This window comes from Canis lupus, chromosome 5, assembly GCF_003254725.2.
Source record: "Canis lupus dingo isolate Sandy chromosome 5, ASM325472v2, whole genome shotgun sequence".
NCBI classification, from domain to species: domain Eukaryota; kingdom Metazoa; phylum Chordata; class Mammalia; order Carnivora; family Canidae; genus Canis; species Canis lupus.
Window position 1 is genome coordinate 76,743,905 of NC_064247.1, and position 9,632 is coordinate 76,753,536.

General features: G+C 45.2%; 1 pseudogene; it reads left to right on the forward strand.

Moving 5' to 3' along the window:
- The first annotated feature begins 2,947 nt into the window (after window positions 1-2,947).
- Window positions 2,948-9,605, forward strand: LOC112646624 (dnaJ homolog subfamily C member 7-like; annotated as a pseudogene).
- The last annotated feature ends 27 nt before the right edge of the window (window positions 9,606-9,632 follow it).

Genomic DNA, 9,632 nt, shown 5'->3' on the forward strand with positions numbered 1-9,632 from the left:
TGAGAACTACTGCTTCAGGGAAAAAAACTCAGTCTGTGCTAATATATTTTATTATTTTTTTCTTTTTTACAAGATTTTATTTAAATCTTCTAAATACCCGGTTAGTTAACATATGGTGTATTAGAAATTTCAGGGGTAGAATTTCATGATTCATCAGTTGTATGTAACACCCAGTGCTCATTACATCACATGCCCTCCTTAATGCCCATCCCCCAGTTACATCCCTTCCCATTCCCTTCCAGCAACCCTCAGCTTGTTTCTTATAGTTCTCTAACCCTTGCTAATCTCCCTTTTCCAAAAAGAGCAGATCCATAGCTCAGAGCCTTTAGCAGGCAGTTTTCTCACTAGAGTTTAATTACATTTATTTTTGCTTTCCTTGATATTGCCTTTTCTTTTCTTTTCTGTAAGATTTTATTTATTCCTGAGAGAGACAGAGAGAAGCAGAGACACAGGCAGAGGGAGAAGCAGGCTCCATGCAGGGAGTCCGATGTGGGACTTGATCCCGGGTCTTCAGGATCACGCCATGAGCCAAAGGCAGGTGCTCAGCCGCTGAGCCACCCAGGCATCCCAATATCACCTTTTCATTTTTGCAACTGACAACTGTTTTTCTCCTAATGAAAGTGTTATAAAGTTTTCTTGACAAGTTAATTTGAGTGAATATAGAGAAATATGTCTCACTATATGTAAATATGGTCCAAATAGTGTTGTGCTAGGTACCCAACTCTAGGGGAGAGGCTAGGTAACACATCTTCCTGTCTCAGCACTTCGATCAGCTGTAGTACTGGGCAGGTATTCATGTTCTGTTTCATCTAAGACAATATACCTGGAAGCTTGGAAGTTCCCCTAGAGATCTGGCATGGGTGCCAAGCCTCCCAGTTGCTGCTATTAATCATTATATACCTGTGACACCTGCCAGAAGTACACTGCTTGCTGCAAGCATTTGGTCTGCGAACCCAGGAGTGAGTCTTGATAAAATCTTCCAGGTAACTTTGGATAAGTGTGAAGGCAGTGCATGTGTGGATCCCATCCAGTTTTGTCTGGGAAACAGGCATTTGAAAACAGATCACACAGGCCTGGAGCCGTTCTGATTTCATAGAGAGGTCAGATGTGGGAGGAAAGCACAATATTTCATTCATATCAGACATCTTGGCAAAACTGCTGATTTGCTTGCCTTGTGGGAAAGTCTTGATCGGAAGGATAGTAAAGTAAGTGGGAATATTACAGTTAGCAACCCTTAATGAATTAATGGGTCTAGGCATTGAGCATCAGCGGCCGTCAACATCAGAAAAGAATGATTATCAGATATTACATACCTCCTGTTGAAATAACCCAATTCCACTTATGCTGGTAGGGAGGAGTTTGAGTTTGAGCCTGATCCAACTGCCAATGTGCAGAAACAAAGGACAAGGACCATACTGAATTATATGATGAGTGTGCAATCAGCAAAATCTGGACTGGAGACATTCTACAGAGCAAATATCCTGCGTTGTTCAACAGATGAATTGTAAGGGGAAGAATGGGATGGAAGGGAAATCCCATAGATTTAAAGAGACTTAAACGATACATGAAATTTTAAAAAAGACAAAGTTTAAAAACTATAGTGTTGAGGGATGCACACTTGATAAAGTGTCCTGGGTGAAGCCATAAAGAAACCAACAAGGTGAGTGCTGTCATAGGATGGTGGTTACTCTTAGGAGGGAGCTGTGATTGGGATAGGTCTCATGGAGGGGCTTCTGGGGTACCTGGCCAACATTTATATTCTTGATTTGGTGGTAGTTCCAAGGCATGATTGTCTTATAATAATTGGTTAAATTGTACATTTGTTTTATATTATCTATAACTATGTTTTATTTTAAATATTTTATATTATTATTATTAAGTATTCTCTACACCCAATATGGGGCTCAAACTCACAACCCCGAGATCAGGAATCATATGCTCTACTGACTGAGCCTGCTAGGTGCCCCTATCTGTGTTTTATTTTATTTTTTTAATTTTTATTTATTTATGATAGTCACACACACAGAGAGAGAGAGAGAGAGGCAGAGACATAGGCAGAGGGAGAAGCAGGCTCCATGCACTGGAAGCCCGACGTGGGATTCGATCCCGGGTCTCCAGGATCGCGCCCTGGGCCAAAGGCAGGCGCTAAACCGCTGCGCCACCCAGGGATCCCTGTGTTTTATTTTAAAATAAAAAGTTTTTAGGGGTGCCTGAATGGCTCAGTTGGTTAAGTGCCTGCCTTCAGCTCAAGTCATGATCTTGGGGTTCTGGGATTGAGCCCTGCATCAGGCTCCCTGCTCAGTGGGGAGTCTGCTTCTCCCTCTGCTTCTCCTTCTGTCCCTCCCCCAGCTCATGCTCTCTGTCAATCTCTCTCTCTCTCTCAAATCTTAAAAAAAAAAAAATATATATATATATATATATAAATAAATAAAAATAAATTTAAAAATTTAAAAGAATTAAAAAAAATCTCAAAAAGAATAAAAAGATAAACTAATTTAAAGATGGGTAAAGAACTTGAATCGACATTTCTCCAAAGAAGATATACAAATGGCCACTAAGCACATGAAAAGATGCTCAACATCTTTAGTCATAAAGAAAATGCAAGTAGAAACCGCATAAGATATCATTTCACACTGACTGACGGGTATAATAATAATAATAATAATAAAAAGATAATAACAAATGTTGACAAGAATGTGGAGAAATCAGAACCCCCATTCTCTGCTGATGGGATATATGAATATAAAATGGTGTAGCTGCTTTTGTTTTTTTTTTTTTTTAAGATTTTAATTTATTTATTCATGAGAAACAGAGAGAGAGAGAGAGAGAGAGGCAAAGACACAGGCAGAGGAAGAAGCAGACTCCATGCAGGGAGCCTGACGTGGGACTCAATCCCGGGACCCCAAGATCACGCCCTGGGCTGAAGGTGGCACTAAACCACTGAGCCACCCGGGCTGCCCGGTGTAGCTGCTTTTGGAAAACAACTGGCTCTTCCTCAGAAAGTTGAACATAGAGTAACCAATATGACCCGGCAACTCTATTCCTGGGAATATACCCAAGAGAAGACATATATCCACACAACAACTTGTACATGGGTATTCATAGCAATATTATTCATTCAATATTATTCATTGTTATTCAGCCTCCCAGTGAAAACAACCCAGATGTCCATCACCTGATGAATAGAGAAAATGTGGTATATCCATACAATGGAATATTATTTGAGAATAAAAAATGAAGTGGTAGTCTCAGTGGTCAGATGGTGGTTGCTGCAGAGCACCATGTGGTAATGATGGCAACAGAGCCAGAGCTGCTCCAAGATGAAGTGAAGAGGGAAGCAAAGTCTATCAAGGAAAAAGAAAATGCAAACTATGCCAAGAAAGATTACAATGAAGCTTATAACTATTATACAAAAGACATAGATATGTGTCTTAAAATTGTTAGCTAAAGTGAGACTCGAGTAGATGCTCGAGCAGACTTGATGATGCTCAGAAGTTTCCAGGAAGCTCTGGGAGATGCATTGGCAGTGAGGCTGAATGACAGTTTTGTCTGGTGACATCTATGGAAAGGCAAATGCCCCCATCTTAGGGAATGCCATGACAGCATGTCATAATTTCTAGAGTGCCCTAGAACTGGATCACAGAAATGTTCAGGCACAACAGAATATATATGAACATGAGAAAAGACAGAAACAGATTTTGAGAAGCAGGATTTTTGGAAAATGGTTTTCTGCATAGACTATGCCCTAGAATTTGCCCTGCCTGCCATTGCTTCAAAATCACCAAAGCAGAATATTTAGCAATGCTGGATCAGTATCCAGGAGCGGTCTGCAGCCAGCGACATTCCACCAAATCCACGTTCTGTATGTACAAGGCCTCTGCCTTTGTTAAGAAGACCGTATGGAAAAGGCAGTTCAGTTTTTTGCACAGGCTCTCAGGATGGCTCCTGACCACAAAAATGCCTGCCTTGCTTGCAGAAATGCCGAAGCACTTAAAGCAGAGAAAGAAGATGGGAATAAAGCATTTAAAGAAGGAAATTCGAAGCTGGCCTATGAACTACACACAGAAGCCCTGGGGACAGACCCCAATAATATAAAAACAAGTGCCGAAGTCTACTGTAATTGGGGGATAGATCATTCCAAGCTTAGGAGACTAGTGGTGCAATAGAAGATTGCACAAATGCAGTGAGGCTTGATGCCACTTAATTAAAAGGCTCCTTGAGAAGAGGTCAGTGTTACATGGACACAGAACAATTTGAAGCAGCAGCACAGGACTGTGGAAAAGCATATCAGGTGGAGAAAACAGAACATACACAGCATCTAAAAAAAAATTCACAGCTGGAGCTGAAGAAAGGTAAGTAAAGAGGAGTGCGAGATTCTGGGAGTGTACATGGATGCCTCTGAGGACGAGGTCGAGAAAACTTAGCAGAAGTGAGCCTTGAGGGACGCCTGGGTGGCTCAGCGGCTGAGCGCTGGCCTTCGGCCCAGGGCGTGATCCTGGGGTCCCGGGATCGAGTCCCGCGTGGGGCTCCCTGCGTGGAGCCTGCTTCTCCCTCTGCCTGTGTCTCGGCCTCTCTCTCTCTCTGTGTCTCTCATGAATAAATAAAATCTTAAAAAAAAAAATGAGCCTTGAAGCTCCATGGAGACAGGCACAGGGGAGCCGATGCTGACCTCTAGGAGGAGGAGAAACGGTCCCCGGAGGTCAGAGGAGTGGCTCCTCTCCTCACTGAGCCAGAGGAGGACTCGCGGCGGAGCAGGCCCGGGAGCAGGGCGCGGGTGGGCTGACTCGGACCCAAACCGCGTTTCCTGGCATTCCTTGGCGGCGCGGGGCTTCAGCTTTGAAGCGGCTCGTCGGGGGGACTTTCCTTTTTCCGTTTGGGTAAAGAGAGAAAACCATCCGGCACCAGGCGGTGTGGCCTGGCTCAGCGTGACCTGGAAGGTGGACGCCGCTCCCCTCCTCTCTTCTCGCACCTTCGCGTTCTTGGGGCAGTTTCGCTCCCTCAGTTGGAAACCCTGGGCCGTGTGAGCGCCTGAAGGAAAGGGGCCTGGCTGCAAGGGAAGGGCTTTGTGCATTTTTGCTTTACTGTTTTATTTTACTTAAAAAGGCTGGAAAAGGGGTGGGGCACCTGGCTGGCTCTTGACCTCAGATCTTAAGTTCAAGACCCACGGTGGTTGCGGAGCCTACTTAAAATAATAAATCCTCTTTTTTCTTTTAAAGATAGATAGATAGATAGATAGATTTATTTATTTATTTATTTATTTATTTATTTATTTATTTATTTATTTAAGAGAGCAGAGAGGGGGGAGGAGCAGAGAGAGAGGGACAAGTAGACTCTACTCTGTGCTCAGTGTGGAGCCCACTTCTGGGCTTGATCTCACTGCTCTGAGATCATGACCTGAGCTGAAATCAAGAGTGAAATGCTTAACCAGCTGAGCCACCCAAGCACCCCAATAAAATCCTCTCTTATTTTTTTATCTATTTTTGTTTTTTTGAAGATTTTATTTATTCATGAGACACACACACACACACACACACACACACACACACACACACACATACACACACACAGGCAGAGGGAAAAGCAGGCTCCATGCAGAAAGCCCAATGTGGGACTCGATCCCAGGTCTCCAGGATCACACCCTGGGCGGAAGGCAAGCGCTCAACCGCCGAGCCACCAGGGTGTCCCTAAAATCCTCTTTTAAAAAGACAAAAAAAAAAATTGAAAATAAAATGTTCAACCCTTAAAAAAATAAAAGAGAGGGGCGCCTGCCCAGTTCAGTTGGAGGAATATGTGACTTCTGATTTCAGGTTGTGAGTTTAAGCCCCACATTGGGTATGGAGATTATTTAAAAATCAAATCTTTTAAAAAAATTAAAAACAATTTTAAAAGGGAATGAAGGTTTTTTTTTTTTTTAAGATTTTATTTATTCGGGATCCCTGGGTGGCGCAGCGGTTTAGCGCCTGCCTTTGGCCCAGGGCGCGATCCTGGAGACCCGGGATCGAATCCCACGTCGGGCTCCCGGTGCATGGAGCCTGCTTCTCCCTCTGCCTGTGTCTCTGCCTCTCTCTCTCTCTCACTGTGTGCCTATCATAAGTAAAAAAAAAAAAAAAAAAAAAAAAGATTTTATTTATTCATGAGAGACACACAGAGAGATGCAGAGACATAGGCAGAGGGAGAAGCAGGCTCCATGCAGGGAGCCCGATCAGGGACTGGATCCCGGGGCCCCAGGATCATGCCCTGAGCCAAAGGCCACCCAGGCATCCCAGGAATTAAGTATTGATAGATGCCCTGTCTTAGCCTGTTTGGGCTGCCATAATAAAATGCCGTAGATTGGGTAGCTTAAAGAACAGAAATTTACTTGCTCACAGTTCTGGAGGCTGGAAGTCTGAGATCAGGGTGCCAGCATGGTTGGTTTCTGGTGTGGACTGTCCCCCTGGGTTGCAGATGGTTGCCTTCTCGTGTGCTCACACAACCTCCTCTCTGTGGGAGCATGCAGAGAGAGCGAGCAAGCTCTCTGGTGGCTCCTTAGAAAGGCACAAATCCCATCATGGGAGCTCCACCCTTGTGACCTCAACTACCTCCAAAATACCATCACATTAGGGGCTAGGGCTTCAGTATATGATTTTAGGGGGGCACATGGTAGGAGATGAATGAACATTGAAAGCATTCTGCTAAGTGAACAGACCATATGCCATATTACTCCATTGATAAGAGATGTCCAGAAAAAGCAAATCCATAGAGATAGAAAGCAAATTAGTAGTTACTTGACAGGGGCTGAGTAGGGGGAGGAAATAAACAGAGACTGCAAATGAATACAGTTTATTTTGGGGATGATGAAAATGTTGTGGAGTTAGATTGTGGGTTATTGTTGCACAACTTTGTGAATCTACTAAAAAAAGAATCCCACTGAGTTATACACTATAAAATGGCAAATTTTATGACGTGAATTACATCTTAATATTTTTTAAAAAAGAAAGGAAAAAACCGCAGAGACCCATCAGTCAATGGGCCTTGTTAGGCTCTAAATTCAAGCAAAGCAATTTAAAGACATTTTAAAAACAACCAGGGAAAATTGAACATGGGTTCTCTATTAGATGATATAAGGAATGATTAATTTGGGAATGTGCAATAATAGTAATGTGATTGTATTTTTTAAAATGCAGTCCTCACAACTGAACTGTGCAGAATATTCCAGCATCTACTTTCTTGCACACCCGTTCCTGTGTGAGCTTCCTAATGCCTGCTGTAAGCCATGGGGTAGACTGGGGTGGTGTGGGAGAGGCACATTCTCAAACTCATCACCTTCCCCCATGAAAGGAGGAAAGGGGGAGAGAGAGAGAGAGAGAGAGAGAGAGAGAGAGAGAGAGAGAGAAGGGTGCCTTGGGCTGTCGCAGGTGTGGGGAAGGCCACTGTCTCAGGCAGACTGCTCTCAGGCCACTGGTCTGGCCTCATTGGCTGGGGAGAGGCCCTGATTCTGGGGCCCTGTGAGCAGCTGGGTTGTGCTACCCCAAAGGCTCTAGCTCCTGTGTCATCAGGTGACTCCCACTGGTGACCTCCTTAGCTTTCACACATTTCCTCCCCTTTGGAGGAGTTCAAGAGCTAGAACCACAAAAGAAACCCAGGTTCAGGACTGTGTGGTGTGTGGAAAGGTGACTGTGACCGGTGTCTTACTTTCGTGGCTTCTCCATGGGGGTCTAGGGGGTCCAGGATGTGTGGTGGAGTTCAGTACTGAAGGCCCTTCTGGGAGATTTCTGAGTGAGGAGGCTGCCCAGAGACATTAGGGGGGCACAGGTGGGGGGCAGAACCTGATTCTGCCCTGCGAATGGGAGCCGGAGTTCTCGGTGGAGGTGAGCCCCAGGGGCGGGAGCAGGCCAGCAGCAGAAGCCCTCTGGGCAGCAAAATGCCTGCGGGCTGGCCCAGGAGATGGAAGCTTCTGTCCACATCAAAACCGGGATGCAGAAGCCAGTAGTGATTATTTTTAATCATCAAAAACTGGAAACAACTCAGATACCCCTCAGCTGGTGGCTGTAGGATGGAACAGTACTCGGGAAGCGAAGTGAGCGACCCACTACCACAACTGCCTCGCTGAATCCCAGATGCAGTTTGTCAAGTGAAAGGGGCCCGCACACAAGGGCACTCACGTTGTGTCTGTCTGGCTTTCTGGAAAAGGCAAAATGGTGGGACAGGACACAGATGAGTTATTGCATGGGGGTGGGGGTAGGAGGAGGGGCCGACCACAAAGTGGCGGAGAGAATGTTGCACACGGATGGAAATGTTTTATATCTTGATTATCGTAACAGTTATACAACTCTTGAGTTTTTCAAAAGTCCTAAAATTGTACACTAAAAAAGTGAATTTTACTGTATGTAAATTATACTTCAATAAGCCTTTATTTTTTTTAAAAAGATTGTATTTATTAATGAGAGACACAGAGACACAGGCAGGGACACAGGCAGAGGGAGATGCAGGCTCCATGCAGGGAGCCTGATGATGTAGGACTTGATCCCAGGACTCCAGGATCATGACCCGAGCTGAAGGCAGATGCTCAACCATTGAGCCACTCAGTGTCCCGAAAAAATGAGATTTTTATGGCCCAGCAAGATTCAATGGTGAGGATTCAATGAATATGAAGGCCTGAGCCCTGGGCCTCACCCATAGTGAGTACTCAGGAAAGGCAATCTCATTATTATCATAGGCTTGCTAAATTTAGCAAATAAAAATACAGGACTTCTGCTTAATTTAGAATTAAATAATTATTTAAATAACATGGAATCATTAAATCACAATTTTTTTCGTGTAAGTATGTCCCGTGCAATATTTGGAATATACTTATACTAAAAAGTACTATACACAATTATTGACATAATTATACAAAAAAATATGTATTGTTGGTCTGAAGTTCAAATTTAACTGGGTACCTGGTGTTTCGTCTGTCCCCCTGTTAAGAGGGACAGGGATTTGGGGAATAGGAGATTGGGACTAAGCCCGAAGGTGAGTAGAGAGATGAATGCTGCGCTGTTTTAACCTCCTGGCAGCCTGAGCCATGTAGGTACTTGACCTGCATGCAACCTCACCTCCTTCAGGAAGCGTCCTTGATTTAACCCGTTCAGCCATTCATTCCTTAGTCCTGCTTTTTGTTCAGACCCACGGCTGCCAACTGGTGTCATCGTAACTCACGCCTGGGCCAGTACTGCCCTTGGGATGTTCTGAAGTCATTTCTTGTGTACAGGCCTGTTTCCCCCAGTAGCCAGCCTCCGGGGCAGGGCTGCGCGCCTCCGGCCTTCCCGGGGGTCCCTGGCAGCAGTGGGCGCAGCGCACACAGACTCCCGGTGCCTGCGGCTGATGGCTGAGTGGCAGCACGGCTCTTACATAACCAGTTTCTCTCCTCCTTTCTCTTTCCAGAGCCAGATTTCACATTGAGCAGCTGCAGACGGAGAAATCAGAGAAAGCGCAACCCAGCCCCAGATTCCGAGGGGACTGCTGGGGACTCTCTCCTCTTGCTCAAGAGGGAAGATCCCGAGGCCAGAGTCTCAGGCCAGGTCCTGGCTGCCATGGGACTCGCAGCTGCTGCCCCCCTGCTGCCCTCCACACTGCCAGGCAGATAAGGGCGGGCACTGCCCCAGGAGCACCTG